Raw genomic sequence first — 25,291 nt, 5'->3', positions numbered from 1 at the left:
CAATATGTGAAAATTGTAATAATAATAAATCTGCTCTCCTCAAAAGGCTCCCACACTGCATTTTCAGCCTGATCTCAATATTTGACTGCTTCCGGTTGACACCTCAATGGTCTCTTTTCTAAAGAATAACCGTTTTGTATTGCTTTTCCTTCCACCTTGTCAAGGCCTTTAATACCTAGAATGTAAACTTCCATGGACACAGTAAGAAACAGTGTTTTCTGTAAACTGCTTATGATATGAGAAAAATCAGGGTCACTGTGTTTTTATTTTTTTCATTACTGTTGTCATCCATCACCATTCCCACAGAGTTTTGTTAAACAAATTCATTAACTCTTACAATTTCACTTTATTCTAAAGCCTTTAAAATTAAAGAAAGCATATAAGTTGCAGTTTGGGTGATTTGTCTGGAATTCTCATATACTGGTGTAGTCCCAGTGATCCTGCATTTTCCACTGACAAACAGAGAGGATAGGAGAAAACTATTCAATCTTTTATTTTTTTTTTTTTTACATGAGTATTTTTCTCCCAAGTATAAATTTACAGCTAGTCTGCTCCTGAACTCTATACACGTCTACTTGTGTGGAGTTACACACTTGAGTCATAAATTAACCTGTTTCTGCAGAGGTTGCTGTCTGGAGCTATTTGAATTTGATCCTCCAGAGGAACAATATTAAAAGTTTAGGTGAAAACACATTAACACTGATTTTCATTCAATTTTACTGAGACATCTACTGGTAATTAACATCCATTTGCCAACTGTGGTACCTATCAAAGGAGTATGGAAACAAAATTTAAAAAAAAATTCATTTCTGTAGTATAAAGTCAGTATGAAAGGGTTATTTTTTGTCTCCACCTCTTTCTTTTTACTGTAAGGCTATAGGATTTAAGTTCCTTTTTAATAACTTGTCAAATATCTCAAAGCCAGGTGGGATAAAGGCCTTACAACTATTACAAAATCTTATAGTTTGTATGTAAATAACATTTAATCATGCCTGTAAAACAAATAGAACTTTAAAATAGTATTAATAATGTTGGAAAAAAACATGTAAATATAAACCAAGAATAGGTTTTTGCATATTGTCATTATGTCATTATGTTTGACATCTTTTAGGTACCTGCTCTCTGGAATTTTAGCCTGACCTTGTAACTTTTCAAGAATTGTTTTCCTCTGTGTGTCATTAGAGACATCATAAGTGCAGTCTTACATCTTCTCTGGGGAAGTGGAAAGAAGATATGGCACACTTTGCTGAAAATGCCTAGTATCTGAGGGACTCAGATATAAACTGAGTACAGAAAACACTCTTTCCTAGGTGGTTCTATCTAAATATATAGGGAAAGTAATTTTTTTTTCCTATTCCTATGTTAATTATTGTCAAATTAAACACAGATGTTAAGAAATAATTGAAGTTTTATGGTTGGGCTCAATGATCTTAGAGGTCCTTTTCAACTGTACCGATTCTATGAGTAGATGATTTTATGTGGCAGAGCTACTTTAAGCTGTGAGTGGAAAATACTTTCTCATTCTTCCATAAGTTTGATCCTTATCTGGAGGAAAGAGACAAAATAAGTGTATTTAGTTTTCACAAATGTTATATCTAAGAGCCAAATGAATGAACAAAAAGCTCAGATAAACTGAAACATTTTCTCTCCATTTCAGTCTTCAAACTTTACACTCTAAAATAGTGATAGATTTACTTCTAGACATGATATGTGCCTTCAAAATAGAAAATACATTTTTCTAAAGCATAAGAAAATGAAACACTTAAACCAATGTTTCACCCCCCCCCAAAAAAAAAAAAATCCAACTTATCTGATATAGTAAGAAAATTTTTAAAAAATGTTGCAGATAGAGTGAAACTGTAGTTTTGACATTTAAAAGGTGAAGGGATCTTTAGTGTCTCCTTTGGATGTTAGTTTTAAAGTAAAGGATCAAGAAAAAACTTGAAAGCCTCTAAACAAGTTGGTCAGTTAGAGAGAGAAATGCAGGAACCAGGATCAAGAGAAAATATCTAGAATAATGGTTCATATATCTCTAAGGTGAATGTGAAAAATAAATTAGGGTGATTGGACTACCATGCAGCTTTGAACAGTGGGCTCCTACGAGTAGGGGTTTTAGGGAAGTCACAGCACTAGAACAAAATTACTATGTTTTGATTTGAAAGTAACTACCTAAAATATTACAAATAAGTTTCTTCCTGATAAGAAGGAATGCAAGCATTGTTACTACCTGGAAAAGTTTGACTTGCTGGTGGCCTATAGGCTTGGTGTAGACCCTTAAAATGTTCGGCTTTAACAAATGAGTTGTTATGCATCTGCCTGTCTTTGTATATATCTGTATATATATATATCTATATTGGGGCGCGTGTACCCGGCCCCGGCCCCGGGTGGGAAAGGAGTAGAGAGAGAGAGGGGGAGCTTCACCAGCGCGGACTGTGCCCACGTGGGAGATGAGAGGGGGAATCTCGGAGCACACAAAGGAGAGGGACAACTCTAAACCCAGGCAGATGGAGTTCACTTTGCCCTGTAAGGTCATCCATCTAAGAGAAGGTCACTCTAATTAAACCTATGTCCTGAGGACCTCAGTGCTACTGTCCAAGCTTGCTAGGCCCTGGCAGATGAACTGTAGGATTAAAGGGTGGGTTCAGTTCCATGCACACTGCGTCTCACCTAAAAAATCCATTGCGCAGGCTTGAAGGCCTTACCCACGTTTGCAAAGCCCTGTAGCGACATCTTCTACTAATGCAGTCACACAAAGATCAAAAGACAAAGGCATGCGCCTGCCTCCAAAGGTGTACCTAAATTAACTCTAGCATGCTGGAACATCAGAACCATGCTCGATTCTGCGGATAGTGGATGTCCTGAGAGATGTTCTGCCTTAATTGCCCAGGAACTGTCACGACATTGCTGCTCTCAGTGAAGTTCGCCTTCACGAGGAAGGCAACCTTAGAGAACATGGTGCCGGTTACACACTCTTTTGGTCAGGTAAACCCAGGACTGAAAAGTATCTCTCAGGAGTCAGTTTCATGATTAATGAAGCCGACAGGTCATTCTGACCGCATTATCTCCCTACGCCTTCCACTACACAACAAGCAACACATTCTCCTCTTTAGTATATATGCCCCAACTCTCCAAGCTGACCCTGCTGAAAAAGATAAATTTTACACTGACCTGCGCCGCCTTACCCAAAAGGTCCCTGCAGATGATAAGATCATTATCCTTGGTGGTTTCAATGCCAGAGTAGGAAAGAATTTTGAAGCCTGGAAAGGAATATTAGGCCAGCATGGTGTTGGAAGCTGCAACGATTATGGTTGACTTCTGCTAGAATTCTGTGCGGAGCAACAGCTCACCATCACCAACACTATCTTTCAGCAGAAAAATAGTCTGAAGACAATGTGGATGCATCCTAGATCTAAGCATTGGCATCTCATCAATTATGTCTTGGTGCGACAGAGAGATGTTCGTGATGTCCACCATACTTGTGTGATGCCCAGCACAGAATGCCAAAAAGACCATCGCCTTGTGCACTGTAAACGTAACTTCAATCTTAAATTCAAACCTAAAAGGGGCAGTATCCCAAGGAGGAGACTCCAAGTTAACGATCTCCAATCAGCCACAGTGAGAAACAAATTCCAGGTAAATCTTCAAACTAGGCTCGAAAACCATTCCACAGATTCTACAGATATCTCTCCTGAAACACTCTGGCACTATATTAAAAACAGTATCCTGCAGTCCTCTGAAGAATCCTTAGGGTTCTCCCTAAAGAAAAACAAGGACTGGTTTGATGAAAACAACCAAAAGATCCAGGAATTGTTGAGGAAGAAGAGAACTGCCCACCAAGCACACCTTGCACTGCCATCCTGTCACCTAAGAAAAGCAGCCTTTCTTCTTGCATGCAGCAAGCTCCAACAGAAACTCTGTGACACCCAGAACAATTGGTGGATCGATCTAGCTGAAAAAACACAATTATGCACAGACACAGGTGATCACAGAGGATTCTATGAAGCCCTGAAAACAGCATACGGGCCTACATACCAAGCCCAAAGTCCTCTACTCAGCGCTGATGGTCAAATGCTTCTGACAGATAAAACCTCTATTCTGAATCGATGGTCTGAACACTTTCAGACCCTTTTCAGTACCAGTTGTGCAGTCCAAGGCTCAGCTATTCAGTCCATCACACAACAACTGGTGAAGTATGAATTGGATACCGCCCCCACTTTAGGAGAAACCCTCAAGACCATACAGTAGGTGAAAATCAGCAAGGCAGCTGGGGTTGATGGAATTCCATCTGAAGTCTGGAAACATGGGAGCCTTGCACTCCATGCCAAATTTCATGAGTTTGTGGTGCCCTGTTGGGAACTAGGAGAACTACCGGCAGACCTTCGAGATGCAGTCATCATCACCTTATATAAAAAGAAAGGAATTAAATCAGACTGTTCAAATTACCGCGTTACTACTCTACTCTCCACTGCTGGTAAAATCCTGGCAAGAATACTCTTGAACAGACTAATACCCGCTATAGCAGAAGGAATTCTACTTGAAAACCAATGTGGTTTCAGAGCCAACAGGAGCACCACAGGCACGGTGTTTGTTCTCAGACAACTGCAAGAGAAGTGTAGGGAACAGAACAAAGGTCTCTATGTAACCTTTGTCGACCTCACCAAGGCTTTTGATACTGTGAGCAGAAAAGGTTTGTGGCAGATTTTGGAACATTTAGGTTGTCCCTCCAAGTTCCTTAAAATGATCATATCACTCCATGAGGATCAGCACGGCCAAGTCAGATATGGCAATGCACTTTCTGAGCCCTTTCTAATAACTAATAGTGTGAAACAAGGCTGCGTTCTTGCACCAACTCAATTCCCAGTCTTTTTCAGCATGATGCTCCAAAGGGCCACGGTAGACCTCGATGATCAGGATGGTATCTACATTCGATACCGTACTGACGGAAGCCTTTTCAACCTAAGGCGACTGAAGGCCCACACCAAGACCTTAAACCATCTTGTCCGGGAGCTGCTTTATGCTGATGACACCGCCCTTGTCGCCCACACAGAAGCAGCTCTGCAATGTTTAACATCCTGCTTTGCAGACACTCCTGAGCTTTTTGGGCTGGAAGTCAGCTTAAAGAAGACTGAAGTTCTCTATCAACCTCCACCTCAGGAAGTCTTCCATCATCCCCATATCACCATTGGCCAATCAGAGCTCAAATCAGTCCAGCAGTTTGATTACCTAGGTAGCCTCATCTCTTTGGATGGTAAGATTGACAGAGATAGACAACAGGTTAGCAAAGGCATATAGTGCTTTAGGAAAACTCCATAAAAGAGTTTGGTGAAATAAACACTTGAAGAAAAGTACAAAGATCAGTGTTTACAGAGCCATAGTGTTGTCTACTCTTTTATATGGATCCAAATCATGAGTCATCTACTGCCACCACCTGCATCTCCTAGAAACTTCCATCAACGCTGCCTCCGTACAATCCTAAACATCCACTGGTCAGATTATGTGACTAACATGTCTGTTCTAGAACAGGCAGCAGTTACGAGTATTGAGGCCATGTTGCTGAGAATACAGCTGTGTTGGGCAGGGTACGTCTCCAGGATGAAGGACCACCGCCACCCTAAGATCTTACTTTATGGTGAACTTGCCACTGGCTGCCGCAAGAGCGGAGCCCTGAATAGAAGATACAAGGACTCCCTGAAACAACATCTCAGCCTTGGCCATATTGATCAACATAACTGGTCTACTCTGGCCTCAAATCGGGAGATCTGGAGACACACCATCTATAACGCTGTGGATGCTTTTGAGAAAGCACGCAAGATCGCTCTCGAGGAGAAAAGAAAACGCAGAAAGAATCGTGTCTTGCAGAATGTACCACCTAAGGAGTCTTTCTGCTGTGCCTTTTGGAACCGGATATGCCTGTATCGTATTGGCCTTTTTAGCCACCAGCGTTCTTGTAACAAACGTGGGTAGAGCCCTTCCCAAATCTTCATTCGTAAAGCCTAGCCATGATATCTATGTTAATCTGCTATTACTTTATTAAACATGGTACAAGAACATAAACTGTGACCAAAGACAGGCTGCACAAAACTAATGCAATGCAAATAGCAATACAATAACACAGGAAACCATTGATTTTTCATGATTATCAAATTGATATTAGCTACCCTAGAGAGCATACAAGAAATTGCAAAGAAGGATGGAGATGAGAGAGAAACATTACTCACAGAGTAATGGAAGGCCAAAGCCCAACTAGACTTAAAATTGTCTAGTGACACGAGGAGTAATAAGAAGAAATTCTGTCAGCTTGCTGATAGAAAAATGTTCAGAGCAAAAAGTTCAGAGGAAATGTGGCACTGTTGATGAAAAGGAGAAGACAGCACAGTGATGGATGACATGGATAAAACTAAAATACTTGATGCCTTCTCCACCTCCCTACCTCAGTCCCTCTAGGAAAAGCCTGAGACCAGATCACTGCACAAGCCAGTCATGCTTGGGAAGGAGAAGAGCAGTCAAGAGTGGAATTGTCACAGGTTAGGGGCTACTTGAAGGATCCCGATGTGCTAAAATCCCTGGGCCTGGGTGAGATTCATCTGAAAGTGTTGAAGCACACAGCTGGGGTGATTGTAAAGCTGCTACTTACCTGCGGCCAAAGAAATTGAAGTAATCTGGAAAAGTCTCTTACAAATGAAAAAAGGAAAATAATATGCCCAGCTATATAAATGTCAGGAAGAACCATTTGGGAGTTACAGGCTGGTCAGATTCATTTCAGTCCCTGGAAACAGATTCTTAGATGATATTTCTAAACAATTGCGCTGGGTCTAAAAGTAGCTAATATGGGGCCGTGTTTTGGATTTGTGACCAAATCAGTGCTGATAATACAGGGATGTTTTTGTTACTGCTGAGCAGTGCTTGCACAGTATCAAGGTATTTTCTGCTACTCACCCCTCCCCACCAATGAGGAGGCTGGGGGTGCACAAGAAGTTGTGAGGGGACACAGTCAGGACATCTTACCCCAACTGATCCAAGGGATATCCCACATCATATGGCATAATGCTTAGCACATAAAGATGGGGGGGGGAGGATGCCAGGGAGGCTAATGCTCAGGAAGTGACTGGACATTGGTCGGTTGATGGTGAGAAATCATTTTCATTTGTATGACTTGTCTTTCTTGGGTTTTATTTTCTCTCTCTGTCTTATCTTTTTCCTTTTCCTTACTATTATTTTTGTTGTTTTATTGTTAAACTGTCTTTATCTCAATCCACAGGCTTTCTCACTTTTACTTTTCTTATTCTCTCTGTCATTCCTCTGTGGGAGGAGTGATGGTTGTGTGGTTCTTAGTTGCTGGCTGGGGTTAAACCATGACAACACTGAAGAACAAGAAACAAAGGTTAACCAAGGACTGATCATGCTTATTAACTCAATTGTCTTCAGTGATAAAGTGACTAGTGATGTGAATGAAGCGACAATAGTGGATGTAATACACCTTAACTTTGCTGGGGCCCTCAGCAGCACTCTCACATGTAAATTGAAGAGGGATGAGTTGTATGAATGTACATCTAGGTAGGTTTAATATTGGCTGGACTTCTGTGCTCAGAGGGCAGTAATCAGTCATATGATGTCCAGTGGAAGCTGGTAATCAGCACTAGACCCAGTGGGGTGACAATGGCTCCACGACTATTTGGCATCTTTGTCAACAACCTCAATGATGAGACAAGAATTCTCAGTAAATCTGTGGAAGATATTAAATTAAAGTAAATATTTCACACAGTAAATATTAAAACTTCAATTCAGAGACATCTTAAGATGCTGGAGGACTGGGCCAAAAGGAAGGCCATGGAGCTCACATTTGACAAGTTCAAAGTTCTGTTTCTGGAACAGAATAACTCAATACAGCTGTGAGTTGACCAAATGGCCATGGAGGTGTAGCAAATACGTGGCTGAATCTAAGGCCCCAGTGTGTTCTCATTAGAGATGAGGCAAACTGCATACTGATTTAAGTTAGGAGAATTTTTGAAGGAACTTATTATTCACTACTACCTTGTGAGGCTACACCTCAACCATTGCATCCAGCTTTTGGTCCCCCTATTCAAGGTTGATGTGGAGAAACTGGAGAGTCTCTGTCAGAAAGAACCTATCCTATGAAGACAGGATGAGACAGATGGGGTTGTTCAACCTGGAGAAGATCTCACTGTGGCCTCCCAGTTCCTTAAGAGGGCTTATAAGAAAGGAAGGAGAGGGGCTTTTTATATGGGCAGATAGGCTTCAAACTGAAAGAGAGCAGGTTTAAATTAGACGTTAGGAAGAAATTCTTTACTCAGAGAGTAGTGACATACTGGAACAGGTTGCCCAGGGAACTTTTGGGAGCCCTAACCTTGTCAGTGTTCAAGGCCAGTTTGGAAGGGGCCCTGAGCAACTTGATCTAGTGGATGGTATCCCTTGTCAATGGCTGGAGGGTTGGAACTAGATGATCTTTAAGGTCCCTTCCAAATCAAGCCTTTCTATGATCCATTCTGTACCTGGACTTGCTGACAGGCAATGGCCACAAACTGCAGCTTGAGACGTCCAAGAAGAGCATTATGAATATATTTTCCAGCAGTGGAATGATGAAAAATGGTAGTTCAGCACAGCACTAAGATTACACAGAGGAGTTGTGGAGTTTCCACTCGTGTGGGTTTTCAGGACACGATAAAGTGAATCTGATTTAGTGTTAGCAATACTCCTGCTTTGAGTAGGAGGTTGGATGAAATACTCTAAAGATCCTTCCAATGATTCCCTCGTTCTGATTCTAATTTTCTACTTCTTAATGCATTGGAGTTTTATACTGTTTCCATGTTCTTAAGAATGAAGAAAATGTACTTTTACTTGTATCTATGTAGGCAGTGTTGTTGTCTGGGATGGTGGAAGTCTACATTTATTTTGAAGAAACAGGAAAAAATGGTGAAGAAGTTAGAGCTGATTTGTTATTTATCTGAGTAAGGTGGTGTCTATTACTTCTAGTAAGAATCTGACACAAGAATTTGGATAGAGAAAGCAGCTTTTTGTTTCTTTGCTTCCTTCAGTTCAGGGATCAGGATCACCTTGGCACAATTATCTGGTAACTAAGAGAGCTATGGATGTTCTCATCAGTAAGATCTCAGTAAATAGAAGCTGTCAAATAGTAGACTGCAGAGAAGTGTTCTATATTACCAGCTACTACAAGAACACTTTGAGTTATAAATATCCATAAGCTTTAATGGAGAAGAGAACTGTGCCTGTCAGCAGAAAAAAAATACTATCAACCTGTGATGCCCTACACAAATAATGTCAAACCTGGGGCATGATGCAGATTAAGGTGCACTTTAAGCCATCTACTAAATGGAATATTAGCTGGGAACTGGATTTTGCCATCAATGAAACATAATTTAATATATCTGAAGGCCAGTATTGGTTCACCTATCTCATCTGCAGTTGCAGTGAAGGGAAAAAAAAGCCTTTTGACTGTAAGAAAGTACTCCTTTCTATTACTGAGCTCAGCAGTGAGTTTTGATCCTGATTGTGTTCCATGGTAGCATCTTGAAAGGAAAATATTTTTAACTTTGAACACAGGAATACTCTCTGCTTCTCTGAGTATAATACCACTATATCCCAGTGAAGGATGAACAGTGCTTTCATAACTTTCTACCTTAAAGTATTAAAGTTGACATGAACAGCTGATAGGAAATGTTAACCTGGGATTATCTACCCAGGTAGATAATCTGAGTTTACAATACTAACTGATATTCTAATCTAATTTCTGCTCTTATTTTGTCATTTTACCCTTTGCAAGATACGATCTTGCTTGATTTTGCCACCACCTATGCTAGGTTTACCCTACCTTAGCACTTTAAAAATTAGGCTAACAAGCTCTACTCACCTTCTATAACACCTTGAGAACTACAGAAACCAAAAATGCTAAGTATTTTAACTGTGCAGAAAAGATGTGTGTGTGAAGTGTGAAGAATCTTTGAAAATCTTTAAAAATTTCCATGACTATTCCTAATACAGAGTTTATTTGATTGCAAGCACTTTGACTCTTGGTCTGTTGTTCACCCTTGATTCAGACATCCAAAGACTCCCCAAAGTTTGGGGCCTACAGACAAGAACAAAACAATAAACTGAAGGGGACACAACTTCGAGGAGACAAGGACAAAGCTAAGAAACTGCAGAGAAAATTGCCAATAATGAGAGTGGAGTTATGCAGAGTTTGGAAGTCAGGAATGAAGATGATGAGAGGTTAATGAATAGATCATAATAGAGGTTGTCCATAATGTAGATGATTACTAGACCAGCATTTCAGATTAAATTAATAAAGGAAAAGCAAGAAAGGCCAGTGATGAAGCATGCAGCTGAAGCAACTGAAGATCAAGTTTAGACCATTTTTTGCATTGATACCAAAGAAAAACAGCTAATTTTAAAAAGAGAAATTATAGCAATGAAAAGAAATAGAGACAATTTTAAAAAGAAAAATATATGGGAATAGAAAAAGATAGAATATCTGCATTGTATAAACTTACAAAAAAAATCAAAGAAAAATGAATAGAGAGCTTGGAAGAACTGCTGAAGTCAGAGTATAGCTTAAGTAACCAGTTAGAAGCCAGTTAGAAGGTCCTATTGTCACTGGGCTCTTATTTTCTAACCAAGTATGTACTACCTCTTGATTACATTGTGAGGGAATTTCATGCTTACACAATTAAACCTGGTTCAATATTTAGAGAATACTTCAAGAAATGCTTCAGATGGCATTCCAGACCTATGCCTACAGATTAGCTTCCCAGTTGTCCCACCAAAGTCTTACCATGATTATATTTTATATAATATATTAAACATTCTATATTTAATGCATATACTATATAATATATTAAATTATGCACAAATAAATATATTATTTACAAATATATTATAATTTAAGTGGCTTTCTGGCTTACCTGATTATTCCATCTGGAGTGAAAGTTCTCTATCCCATTAGAGAAATCTACATACAACTAAGGGAAAAGAAGAAACTATATATATATTAAATATATATACAAATTATATTTTAATTTTTATATATCCTTGAATATATAATATATCACATAAATTCTTAAATACATCAAGTTATATTAGTCCTAAATTAATACTGTATATATCGAGAAAAAGTATTTTGGAAAGTTTTTTTACAGCATATCAGGATGAAAATGTATCAAATGAAGCTTTTGAAATCTTTATGCTACAGACAAGGTATGACAGTTGAGGTGGTGTCAATTATGTAGACTATACAGCAACATGGTTGTAAGAGAAAAGGGTATGGACATGAAAAGATCATACACAAAAAGTTGTATTGTACTGGTTTTATGTGGCAAGCTTTTGGTAGCAGGGTGGGCTACAGGGATGGCTTCTGTGAGAAGCTGCCAGAAGCTTACACTATGTCTGGCAGAGCCAACGCCAGCCGGCTCCGAGAGGGACCTGCCATTGTCCAAGGCTGAGCCCATGAGCAGCAGTGGTATTGTCTCTGGGATAACAAAGGTAAGAAGTGGGAAAAAACCTACTGCACAACAGCAGCCAGAGAGAGGGGTGAGAATACGTGAGTGAAACAACCCTGCAGACACCACGGACAGTGCAGAAATTCCCCTGCAGCCTGTGGTTCAGACCATGGTGAGGTAAGCTGTCTCCTGCAGTCCATGGAGGTCCAAGATGGAGCAAAATCCACCTTCAGCCCATGGAAAACCCCATGGAGGGTCACGTGGGTGCCCAAAAGATGGCCCTGTGGAGAGAGGAGCCCACGCTGGAGCAATCTTCTCCTGAAGGGCTGCATCCTATGAAAGGGACACACGCTGCAGCAGTTTGTGAAGAACTGCAACCCATAGGAAGGCTCTCAGGTTGGAGAAGGTCATGGAGGACTGTTTCCTGTAGCAGGGACCCCACAGTGCAGCAGGGGAAGAGTGCAAGGAGGAAGGAGCAGCACAGACAAAAATGTAATGAACTGACCACAGCTCTCATTCTCCATTCCTCTGGACTACTTGGGAGAGGGAGATAGAGAAATCGGGAGTGAAGCTGAGTCAGGAAGAAGAGAGGTATCAGAGGAGAGTGCTTTTAGATTTGGTCTTATTCCTCATTATCTTAATTCACTGTTAATTGGCAATAAAATAAACTAATATCTCTAAGTCAAGTCTGTTTTGCCTGTTACGGTGATCTCCCTGTCCTTACCTTGCCCCACTAGACTTTTATCATATTTTCTTCTGCCCAGTCCACAGTCAAGTTGAGAGGTTTAGTGGGTATGTGGTGGCTAGACAAGGTCAACCCACCAGATATACCAAGGGGTTTTCTTACCTATTGTGAGTGAAAAAAGGATGTGACTTTTGGGTCTGTTGTAAGGTATCCTTTGAATTTTTTTTCTTCTTTGCATCCCATTGACTAAAGAAGAAGACCAATTCAGCTCCAGGGTTTCAATTTTTTTCTCTTACCCCTACACATCTATCATCTTCCTAGGGCAAAATATCATGTACGCAAGGGTAGATAATGGCAGAGACCATTAATGGCACCTTCTCAGAGTTTTACATAAGAACACAGAAATCATCTTGCTAGAACAGGTTATCTAGGTCCACCATTCATAATCTGAGGACTAGCAACAAGCTTCCCACAGGAAGATGTGTGAAGTAAACCATGGGAAAAATGCTTCATCTTTATTCCTTAAGTTTGTGATTTGCTTAAGGTCTGAAGTGTGAATTTTGATCTCCCTTTCAAATATTCTATTGTTGTTAGTAAATATTCTGATATTATATTTTCCTGCTAGGCATATAAACATCTAACAATCCTCTAAAACTTACTCAGCTATAACCTTCAACAGCATTCTGTGACATTGATGAAAATTAAAGCCCTGTTACAGAGTGAGAGAACGGTTTGTTTTATCAGTAAAAAATTTGTCCCCTTTTGAATTCATTGAGTATTTCTGTTCTTGTGCTAGAAAACAAAAAGTACAGTCACAAAGGACTTCATGGATATTGGGAGGAATTCCCGACTTAAGAGATGAATGGTAGTTAAAAAAAGTTACAGGCTTTTCTACAGTTATCTGTTTTCCCATTTAACTTCCAGTAACAAAGGGAAAAGGAGCACAAATCATATTGTACCACAACAGAATGATCAGTGACAAATGGCTGTCAGTAAGATTACCATTGCAGATAGATTATGTAAACATATGTTTCAAAACCATTTTTCCTTATGCATTCTGTCTCGTCACAAAGATACCAACTGGATAGATTGACTCTGCAAATAAGATGAGCATATTTAATAAAATGAGAATGAAGAAATGATAACATTTTATTATCTTGTTTTAGAACACTTTCTCCGTTCAAATTTTCTCTGGAAAAAAGATTAAGCACAGTTAATCAAGGTCTGTCACTAGGTTCCAGTGATGATTTTTTTACACTGCAAAATAAAAAGCACAAAAGTAGCACAAAAGAAAGGGACATATGGAGTTGCTTGCGGTTTCTTACAGATTTCAAGCAAAGAACAGATTTTTACAGACTTTTAATACAGAGAAACTTAAAATCACACTACTTTGTCTCTTCAGTTGTTCCCAAAAGCAAATAAAAATATTACTGTGAAGCAAATAAAAATATTACTGTGCACATGGTGTGGCAAGGAGGGGCTCCATACCACAAGAATCCATACCATGGCATTACTTGGAAGAAATTATATTTTCCTGTTTTCTAATATCTTTAATCCTTCATACTACTGTAGATCTAATTTAGGTTCATAATTCCCTTCATGTTTGATTCCTGGAGCATGCCTGTTAGTTTGCATGTTGCCTTTGCAAAGGTGTACCAGCACGGTGTCTGTCTCATTGCAATGAGACAGACATGAATTTGAGTCCAAAAGACTGTTAGTGATGTAAATCCAACTTTTCTTTTACCTCAAAGGTTTAGCATATTTATTAATTACAAGGAAATCAATTACATGTTGTAGATGTGGAACCTCAAGAGGCTGTATCTGTAGAAAGACCTTTAGACAAAGCTGATCTTTAGGCTGATCTTTAGTAGTAGTATAGGTATCTTGGTTAAGCTAATTTTCTAGATTTCCTCAGTGGGCATGGAAAGATCAAAGATGGGACAAATCAATCTTTAGAGGTGTATAAGAAAGGAATTTGAAAAGTGGGATGCACTACCCTCTGGAAGTGTTGATTTGTGTCCATTGAGAAGGAATCTACTCTAGACTAGATTATTGGCCAAATTTTTTTTTAAATTAACAAAAGAAACCTAAGATTTTTTTTGGTCTGAATCAAACCCTTGTTGGTTGACTGAAAAGACTTGTTTGAAGAATGCTAAAGAGAATCCAGAAGTCATTGTGCACTGAGTGGTGGATGCCTTCTAGGAAAAGTGTATTTTATACTTTCTGGTGAAGATTCTTTAATTATGAGATATTTCATATCTTTTCTTCCCTCTAAAATGCTGCCTCTCTCACTTTTGGGGAGATTCCGTGTTTTCTTATTCTCCAAATTGCTATTTTTCCACAGTATTTTCGTAATATATTTTTCTTATGGCATATGGTAGAACTGAAGATTATAGGGCTTTCTGGCTTGTCTCATCTACTCTTTTTCTTCCAAAACATTTTCTTTTAATCTGATATTTTACTTTGTCTTAACCTACTTTTCTGATTTAGATTTGAGTTAATACAGTGCTCTGAATCTTGACATCTCTAAATAGTTTAACTGAAGTGAGAACGCTCACATTTCTTCTGTAAAGTCCACACTTAGACACACAGGTTGCTATCTTTATCACCACTCACTGTGTAACTAATTGTTCTTGGTTCTTATTGTAAATTTCCTGATTTTCTTCTGGTATAAATTCACTCACTGTAACAGAGGTGCAAGTTCACTGCTGTTAATAGAAGTCTCTCTGACTTATTCTGCTGTTCACAAAAACAAGATCAATAATATGTGAGTCCTAAAAGTTCTATAGCATGAAGCAGTATAATAAACATATGATTTCAATATGACAGGATTTATTTCATAATGTTTTAAATCTAGGTGATTATTTTTCCCGATTAGCAATAATAAGTTGAAAATTCTTTTCTATTTAGACTTTTAAGAGTTGTCTTATTATTCCTCCTTCAGTGGCACTCTGTTTCAGTGAAATGTATTAAAAGTAAAAATGAAATAAATCTGCATTAGAAAACCAAGATGTTATCTACAGGATAGCAAGGCTAGGCAGAAAGGAGTTTCTCTGTGTTCTGGTACAAGGTGAAGAATCCCCTGTGCTTAACTGACCTGGAAAGAGCTTATGCATTTCCTTTCAATTTTGTATGGATGGTTAATTTTTTTCTTAGAAAAGCCTTCTTGTTTTTAAGAAGACAAATAATTTCTATTGATTACAGTGTTATCTAATGGTGAGGAAGAAGCTTGCATACCTGCTGCTGACTTCAACTGAGAAGTCAATCATGACTGCTACAGCTGAATCTGGAGGAAAACTACAAAGCAGTTTACTAATTGAAAAATGGAAACAGGAGGAAAGGGATTATGTCTTACTCAGAGCCAGGAAGCAAGTATGAATCTTTATTTAGGAAATGTTCAGTTTCCTGATATTTCATTACTTGGCCCAATCTATTCAAATTCTAGCTTTCAAATGCAATATGCGGGGTATCAATACATGTACTGTTCAAAGATGGGGCCACCTATTGTAGAAAAAAAGACTGCTACCATGAATAAGCAACACGTTTTAGTTGTACACAGACTTTCTGTATGATTTACTGTCTTTAAGCTTGTCACTTACTAGTCTCTAAACACTAGTCAATGAGCTTAATGACTAGTAAAAAATGAAATGAAACTCTTAAGAAAAGGAAGGCCAAGCATGAACACAGCTGGAGGAGCTTGAGTCACTGCCAGCTATCTATGTATTTATCAAGTTGCAGCTTTCTCAAGCATGATGCCAGGAATAAGCCAAAGGAAAAACACAAGAGGTCAAAGAACTACTTTGACTAATTTAGTGCACTCATGTCAGTTTTCAGGTTTTAGTGAGTCTTATGTTTAATTTCACTATTTCACAAATATCTGAATGAGATGTAATTCCATTTGAAACACATTAAAGACTGTTACTCTCCGAAGCAGACTTTGAATAATAGAATCACAGGCCTGGAAAGGACTTCAAGAGGACATTTCTTCCATCTTCCAGCTCTAATGCAAACTCAGCTGTGCTTATATCTGTCTGACTGGTGTTTATTCTAAAAATCTCCAATGATGGAGTCTTTACAATCTCCCATGCCATTATCTTCCTGGCTTTCTCTGTCCTTAGGACTGGAATTTGCTTCCTAACACCTAACTTTGCTGTAATTTAAGTCCATTACTTCTCAGCCTCATCTACTGATGATACACAGAACAAATTGCTGCTTTCCTCTTTTTGTTAGCTTTTCATGTATTTGAAGTCTATTGTCATACCTCACCTTTAATTATGTACTGAGAACCTCTTGGCTTCAAGTAAAACATAACTTACCAGCTATAAAGGCAGAGAGTTTATATAACAGAAGCCACACTGTGATCAAGCAAACAAGAGTCTTGGTAAAAGTGGCTACCCTAACTGATTAGTTGTTCCTTCGGTTAACCTGCCAGGCTGTCCTTAAAGTCCAGGATCATGAACACTTGTGTTTACTTCCCTTCTTCCTGCAGTATTAAAGAATCTGAATTCTTTAGCCAATTTTTCTATATTTATAAGGCCTACCATTCGGAAAAGAGGCTGTGTTCATTTGAAATATTCCTCTGTTAGGCAATATTTGTCACCATACCTAAATATACACAGCTATGTGTAAGCCAGACTAATCCACTCACAGAATCTAAATGAAAATGAAACAAGAGTACATATTAATTTTCCCATTTATATCCTACCTTACACTGATAGCCTCTACATTAATTTCTCAATTAATTTCACTGCAAATCTCTTAAATATCTGAGTCTCCTCTGGCTAAATCAGGAGCTTATGATAGTTAGCCTAAGGTTTAGGCCTGTAATCCCCTTCTTACTGGCTGTATGACCTTCTTGCAGACTGGCACACTAAGTTGGCGCATTTCAGTATCTCATGTATTCAGTTTCATAATAAAGTAGAAAGAGTTTATCCCTGCCCTTTTTTGAAAGTATTCGGAAGTCACTAAAGCACTACTTGGTGTGGTTTTCTCCTTCTTTATCACATGTTTTACTGCTTGACAAAAATGCTGTGGGCAAAGTATTTAGGACACTGTTTTGCCCTTGGATATCAAGTTTTCCACTAACTCTGCCATACTCCAACCCTCCCACTTCCCCATGCTAACAGTGATGACTAAACTGTCTTTGAACAGTATTGAAAGGATCTTGTTGCTTAGACTTGCAAGATCAAGTGAAGTTGGTATAGGCACCTTGTATAGAACCTGTTCTGCACCCTCCAATAACTTATTAAAAAATACTTAAACAGCATGCCAGGTGTCATATAATTACTTCAAACAAGATGATGGTAGCACTATATAACCTTAAGTTTAATAGTTTTGCAGATATAGACATCATTATAACATAATTTTACTAGCAAATGTACATTGAAAAGTTGTTTAGAATTTTTAAAATGATTTTTTTTCATGAATCATTCAGAAGAAGAGGGTTTTTTTTTTAAATGTTGAAGAAGTCTCTGCTGATTGCTGCCTTTCTGTTTTATTTGTTTTATATGCCACTGACTGTTTACTGGTAGGGATATTTAGGGATATTAGATATTATAAATATGCAATATTTTCAGTCTAATTCAAAACTGCAGTAGTACTTTAACTTATGGATTCATGTAGTTTTAGTCTCCCATGTAAAAGTGGTTTTATTCTGATCCTTGTGTGATGATCTATCTATAAAGCGAGACTTTAGCATTATTCTTACAGAAATAATGTGGTTGGACCTGTGATCAAAGCAATGAGTCATGACAGGATAGCTCAGGTGACTGGAGTGGTAGGATAGACTGATCCAAGATCTTTGAGAAAGACAGGTAGAGAAGGCAAGGAGTATTATTGTCTGTGTGAAGGATCAGCTCAAATGCATGGAGATGGATGAGAGCTTGTGGGTCTCAGAGAGGCCAGTGAAGGTGTCATTGTGGAGAAAGTATGTTACCGACCACCTGATCAATGTGGTCAGAGGAAGTGGATAAAGTCTTCTTGAAACACTCAGTGAAGTCTTTTGATCCTATGATGCTGGTTCTTATAGGATTTTTAAAATCTGTTGGAAGGGCACTGTGGTAAGAAGCAAGCTATCCAGGAGGCTTCTGGATTGCACTGGGGGTAAATTTATGATACAGACACTGGAGAGGCCAGCCAGGTGAACCTGTCATTCACTATCTAGTGATAACTGTTTGGGAATGTGATAATCAATAGAAACCTTGGCTGTAGTGACCACAAAATAATGGACTTCAAGATCCTGAGGAGGCAGAGGAAGGCAAGCTGTGCAGTACAGAGCCTGCACTTTGGGAGGGTAGACTTCAGCTTATCTGGGCAGTTGAAAGGTGGGATTCCATGGGAGACAGCTCTGGCAAGCAAATGAGTGCAGAGAATCTAGCAGGTCTGTAAGGACTTCTTCCTTCAAGCACATGAGTGGTTCATTCTGATGCTCAGGAAGTCAAGTACTCTCAACAACAATAGACCAACTCAAGGCAGAGATCCACCATAAAATGCAGCATAAGGCAGATGGAAGCAAGGACAGGCTACAGCGGGGGAATTTCTGAAACACTGCACTAGTATGTAGTGCTAGTGTCAGGGAAACCAAAACTCAGATGATATTGAGACTTGCCAGGGATATCAAGGCAACAAGAAGAGCTTGTACATTACTAATAAAAGGCTGAACAAGGAAAATATGTAATGGTTGGTGAATGAAAAGGATGATTCAGCAATAGTGGACTCTGGTAAGGCTGAAGTGCTCAATGCCTTGTTCTTTGAGGCCTCTGTGCATAATGAGAGAGAAGAGAGGAACTACTAGCAGTGGATAAGGATCAAGTCAGGAATTACTTATGAGAACTCAACTCATAAATGCTCATGGACCCGGCAAGCTGCATCAAATCTTTATAAAGGTTCTAAAAGGACAACCTAGAGGATTACAGGCTGCTCAGCCTTACTTCAACTTCTGGCAAAAAACCGGAGCAAATCCTCTAGGAAGATACTTCTTGCAACCTGAAGCAGAGTAACAACAGAGTGGAGAGTCTCTCATTAAGTTTTCAGATGAAACCCAAACGGAGGTTGCAGTTGGAGGGCTTGAGGGGCAAGTTGCCTTTTGAAGGAACCTATGGGATGAACAGACCAACAAAAGCCCCTTAAGGAGAGATGGAAGGAAATAGAATTGTCTAGTTTGAAGAAGAGACAGCTTTGGGGGGAACTATGAGCAGCGTTCCAATACCCAGGAGGAAGTTATGAAAAGGAGGAAGCAGGTTTTCCAGTGTTACATGTCAGGAGAACTAGAAACAATGGACATGAATGAGAAAAGGAATGTTTCCAGCTGATTACAAGGCAAAATTTTTTCAGCATAAGGACAACCAAGAAGTGAAGTCGGTTGCTCAGAGAGGCTCTGAGCCTCTACTTTGAGGTTTTCAAGACCAGGCTGTGTAAATCTCTAAGCAAATCTGTTTAGAGTAGGAGTTTACACTAAATCCTTTCTGAGGTCCCTTCCAACCTGAAGTATCCTATGACACTATTAAAAAAATTCCTTTTATTTCTGAAACAAGAGGAAATATACTCTTTTATTTCAGGTAAAGCTGTTTCATTGGTGCTATTTTCCAAAAATCCATAATGCCCTGATCTTTCTAGCTATTTTAACACATTGGAATCATCTAGATTTTGAACTTCTCATCTTTGATGATGAAGTCTTCAACTATTACCTGTGGCTGTTTCTAAAAGAAGCATTTTTTAGCTTCTGCAATTGCGGGTTACAGATTTCATGCAACTACAGCACAAATGTTGTCTTAACTACAAAAAGAACATGAAGAACATCATGCTACTTTTAGCAGTTTCATGAACAATGATTGAAGCTTTATTTATGAGAATTCTAGATTGTATGTTGAATTGATATGTTACTAGTGTTTTCTACAATGCTATTTAATACTATTTGTCCTCAAGAACATATTAATATGTCTGACATAGTTTGTCTTTTGGCCATCATCTAACACATTTTTTAATACATCTACACTAGTCATTACCAACGGTAGGTTTGCTGAATGGAATCAGCTAAATCCTTTCCGGGCTTCCAGTCTTGGTAGTTTAGCTTGATGGGCTGATAGCTTCTATTAGACAACTTCATTTCTTTTATAAACCCTATTTGCAAACATTGTTCTATTGCTAGCATTCCTCTTTATATGTGACATGAGTAGGAGATTTTATTCTTATGTGGAATTTCTAGAACTATATACATTCCCAGTGTTTCTACTGTTGCTGCAAAATGCACATACTCTGGTTGAGACTAATTCTGGCTGAATATTTCCATATCTCATATAAAGTGGGTTGTTGGCATCATCAAAGTTCTTACAGCTGTATTCATTTAAACAGAATACTTCAATCCTATACTTTAATCCCAGCTCTTTGTGGGATAAGGTTTAAGGTTGTGGGGTGGTTTGTTTGTTTCTTTTCTTTCCCCCTTATAAACACCAGATTTATCTCTGACATGGAGAGAGGGAACTTGTATAGTTTCATTCAATAACATAAACTGCATAGGAAGGTCTTTGTTCTGGCTCTGTGAATATACTCTTGTACATCAGCATGAATATTCTCCTAGTCAATTGAGCATTAGATGCCTGATTGTGATTTCTCTGGAGATTAAGCATTTTGTTGTGGTGTGACAAGTCTGTAGAAAAACTCAGTTTATCCCACTGAGATATTTTGGTGCTCCAAGGCAGAAAAGGAAGCAAACATTTGTCTCTCATATGGTCTATACTTTTTTTTTAACCTTTCTGACAAATATATGAGACATGTGCCATTTGTCTTAGTTTTATTTCTTTCTCATGGTTCAACACTGCACTCATTCAGTGTTCCGTAACTTTTAACTCAGAAGGTCTTGTTGGCTGTATATGTCACTAAATAAAATAGGACTAAGGGCTGATTTCTGTCCGTGAGGCTAAATGGCACAGAGTGGCTGCAGGCACACTACATAACACTTGGCCTTGAGTGTTGCCTCAAGGGGACAAAGTGTCTGAAATAAAGTGAGGGTCACATTGCAGCTTTTTAGCACAGGGTTTTTCTAGTATGAAACAGAGAATTTGCAGCACACTGTGGTGTGTGGCAGGAGGAGTGTGTCATGGTGCCAAACTTCCAAGACAGTTTTAGAGAAACCATCAAGGATGATGTTGGGTATTGGGAATGATTCCTGGCAAATGCTATCCCCATGCCTGGGTATTGTCTGGAAGGGTGCTGGTTTGCACCAGGCAAACTGAGCAGAACAAAGTCAAGCAGTGTGAAAACCAGCGGTCCAGTGCTGAAATTCAAGCTCTGTTTATTTAGCATGCATAGACATTGTGTCTCTGTATTTGTACATGCACGCTGAAGCCTTGTGTATAACTTCTGTCCCTCTTCATTGTTTACTGTGTTTGGTACTTCTCAAATGAGCTGTTGTGTACAGTCACCTTTTCTGTACAGATTTCAATGAGATGCTTGTCCAAATCTTGTCCCAAAAAGATCTCCAAAGTTGTGACATATGTAGGCAGTGTAAATCTCAGTGGATCAGAGATAAGGGAAGATAACCCTATGGATACTGTTTTCTAGATCAAAAATGACATCTCACTGTGATGATGTACATGTAGACTTAAGAAATGTTGAGGTTTTGTTTCATATGTAAACAGTGTGCATAAATTTATCTGTTGCATCAGAGTAATTTGCAGAAAGAACTTCATGTGAATAGTTCAGATAGTACAGGTTTAATTAGCAGTGGAGAAAGCTACGTTCTACACTAAAAGCAGACCACACAGCTATGAACAATTTCTGTAGGCTGTCAGGTTTTAAGCTCATTCTGTGGAAGCCTTTCTGTTGACCAGTTCTAAGCCTCTTTAAACAATAACAAACAATTCTATAATAGCCAGACAGTAGATTGAATTCCCTGATGTCTGGGACTTCTGCTAATGTTACTCCAAGCTGCATAACACAGTATTCCTAGCACACTAGAATGGATACAGTCACTGTTACAGGTTAAACAGCTGTCAGCATATGAACTTGACACTTGGGCAGGAATCTTTTATGCCAGCCCACCCGCAGCCTTCATCAACCAAAACTACCAGTGGACTAGCTGTAGAAGTTGGAGGCAAAAGGTTCTGGTAATCAGGAGGAATAAAAGCAAGCATTGTACTGATAACACTGGATAATAGTAGATTTCAATAGCAATACAACAAGAGTGGTTTTGGGTGGACAATAATTGAGGAAAACCAGATGTTTGAGTGAATACTGGATTAAATCTTGGTTATGTTTCTCCGAAAAGAAGAATAAGCATGTCTTGGACCTCCTGCTGCTGAAAAACACCAGGGAGTGAATACAGGGAACACTCTTCTGGAGCTCATTGACCCTGGGAAGAGAATTCCTAAGGCAAATCACATACAACATGTTTATATATGCTTTTTGTGGGATGAGGGAAAACAGGGTAGAAGCAGGAAACTAGTGTATGTATTTGAGTTAGAAGAACTAGATACAGACTCTTCCCTGCCATGGCCTGCTGTGTAGTGTTTTACTTCTTATAGTGCAACTGCCTCTGTTCCTGATCTTTTTATCCAGGATTTATATTTTCTGATTTTATGTACTTCTGAAGATGGAATCTGTTACTAACATAGAACCCAGACACTGGCAGTGGCTAGCCCCTTTAAGAATTTCTCAAAATCAAATAATTCAACTTCGTGTGTTCATTTTTGGGAAGCATGGAGGCTAAGAAGTGGAATGCCAAAAGGAAGTCTATTTTAATTTTGTATTCTTGTTGTTAGAGAGATAGAAGAGAGACAACCCAAGAAACTGTCCCTTGTCAAATTTTATAGAGATTTTCCCCAAGCCTAGGGAACATGTCTAAGCTTTTGGGCTTTTCTGACTCTGATGCTTCACTCATCGTTAATTATAACACATGCCACTAGTCAGGGAGGTAAGAAGCAGGCAACTGAGAGCTTAAAACAAAGAGAAACAGTGCTGTTATTTTCATTTTTTCTCACCTATAATTTTTCCTTTGATTTCATTTAATTTGATAAACCTGGCAAGTTGCTGCCAGGTGGATCTCCTACACAAGTCTGTTTCGATATTTCATTATCCTTTTTATTTCTAGCATCATCATTCAGACATCTCTGTTTTCTCTAGCTAATTAGCCCGCTGTTTACGAGGTGCACATTTCTTAACATATGGTACACAGTTGCATTGCATGTGTGCTGTATTTTCATTTTCTAGTTTGAATCTTATATTTCTGATACAGTATGGCAGAAATATCAGATGCCCATCTTACAGAACAGCATTCACAACTTCACATTGAAATGTGCCCTAATTATACTTTTGAAATCCTTACATCCCCATGTTTTCAATTAAGACATCACAGCCATTACAGTACTGTGACAACAGATTGTGATTTAAAGATGCTAGTATTTGGAGGTCACAATTTAGCAGGAGATAAAAGTCACAGGAATTAAGTGTTTAAAATAATCAAGATTAAAAAAATGTACCTTTCCAATTCAGTGGAGCAAAGTTAAACCCCATATGAAAATCCTCCACATGGCGTGATACTGTCTCTTTGAGACACTGGCATTGCATGCAGCTGTTATAAATCTTCTTCCTGTGTAAGACTGCAGAGGGAGGACCTGACTGGCAACACAAAGGAAGAAGCAGGTCTGTTCGCCTGTCTGGGAGAGAAAGAGGGAGAGGAGTGGGTGGAGGGGGAGTGAGACGCACACACACACACACACACACAGCTGAATACAGAAAGATTCACTCCTTCTGTACAGCCCACAGACCATCTATGCCTAAATGATTCTGGTCCACCATTTGCATGATATATTAGCCTTTCAAGCTGTCTTGTGGTATTATCTGAGAGACTGTAGCTTTTGCTTTTAGCTAAGCTCATCTGCCATTGGTTTTATCTCCAGCAGGTCTCTATTTCTAGCTAATATTAACCTTATTGCAAGAAAAACAGTATACTCGGAGCTGTCCACATGCTGGAAATACACCAAGATACTGCAAGGGGTGAATTAAAAAGCTTCGGCATATGAATTAAATTCCTGTGTTGTTAACTCTACTGGCAAAAATGCTTGTTTTTTTTTCTTTTTTTTTTTTTCTTTTTTAAAGAAAAGCCCATATCAACATTTCAGTTTTACACAATATTTACATTAAACTGGAAAAAAGAGAATTAATAATTCTGGAATAAGAGTGTTCACATGGGTTGCTACACTCACATAACCATATCAGCTTCACTGTGGTAGTGTAACTGATAATATGTGCTGTGCTAACTTGCTCTCAGGCTCCTTCAGCTGCAGAGAGATGCAGATGTAACCTTAAATTCTCTCTAAAGCAAATCCCTCAGATGCTTTCTACCTCCCTCATCCTCCCTCAAAAAAGCCTTCAACTCCCTCTATAGGATTAGCTTTTCTCTGTACCTACCCCCTCCATGTCGAGTCTCGCCTGAATCGCTGTCAATCATCTGGTTGCTTCCCAGCTCCTCCAGACATCCCCTCCAGCCAACGCACATATCCCTGCAAGCTTCTGCCTGAATCATGAACTGACAGCTGGAAGACAGGTAGTATGAGGATCATATTGAAGAGGTGAACAAACATTTTCAGCAGAAGCAGAGCCCCTATCCATAATATGTTATTTCCCTAACAAAAAGCAAAATAATATAACGGTTTTCTTCTTGTTGTATAGCCAGCTTTTTATCATGCACTGAACACAACAGAATTATAAGATTTCGAGTGGTTTTGTAACAGCAAGTGTAACCACAAAATACACAAATGTCTGTGAGATGTATAGTTATTTCTAATACGTGGGTTAGCCATGAAGGCTCCAGTGTTCTTATACCAAAGGTACAGCATGATAGCAGAATTTTTCTTAACATAAGGACTATACTGCACAGTGAAGGTAAGAATTATACCAAAATGGCTTCAAACATTTTCCAGCTTGAGGGTACAGTGCTGGGCACCTAAAAAGCTGGGCTATTTTTCAGTAGTAGTGAGAGACCACAACCATTATCGACTTAGTGCTTGGCTCATTTAAAATGCAAGCCTTATTTCGATGCTTAATATAGATTTAGGCATCTGACTGTAAACACTTGATTAAAAATATTGGCCTAGCTTTACAAATAAAGGTCAAAGGAAACATACATTACTGAGCACTG

The 25,291-nt window shown here is 38.9% G+C and overlaps 1 long non-coding RNA gene across 1 annotated transcript; it reads right to left on the bottom strand.

The window, feature by feature from the left end:
• Positions 1–10,936: 10,936 nt before the first annotated feature.
• LOC113946135 lies at positions 10,937–24,647 on the bottom strand. The gene is made up of 3 exons (XR_003527305.1): positions 24,562–24,647; positions 23,631–23,807; positions 10,937–10,994 (listed from the first exon to the last, which is right to left on the bottom strand). It is a non-coding gene; the product is annotated as an uncharacterized LOC113946135 (long non-coding RNA).
• Between the last annotated feature and the right edge of the window lie 644 nt (positions 24,648–25,291).

The sequence above is a fragment of the Corapipo altera genome, unplaced genomic scaffold, assembly GCF_003945725.1.
Source record: "Corapipo altera isolate COAL_440 unplaced genomic scaffold, ASM394572v1 46, whole genome shotgun sequence".
Taxonomy (NCBI): domain Eukaryota; kingdom Metazoa; phylum Chordata; class Aves; order Passeriformes; family Pipridae; genus Corapipo; species Corapipo altera.
Note: the sequence above shows the minus strand (reverse complement) of the source record. Positions and strands in the feature narration are given on the sequence as shown.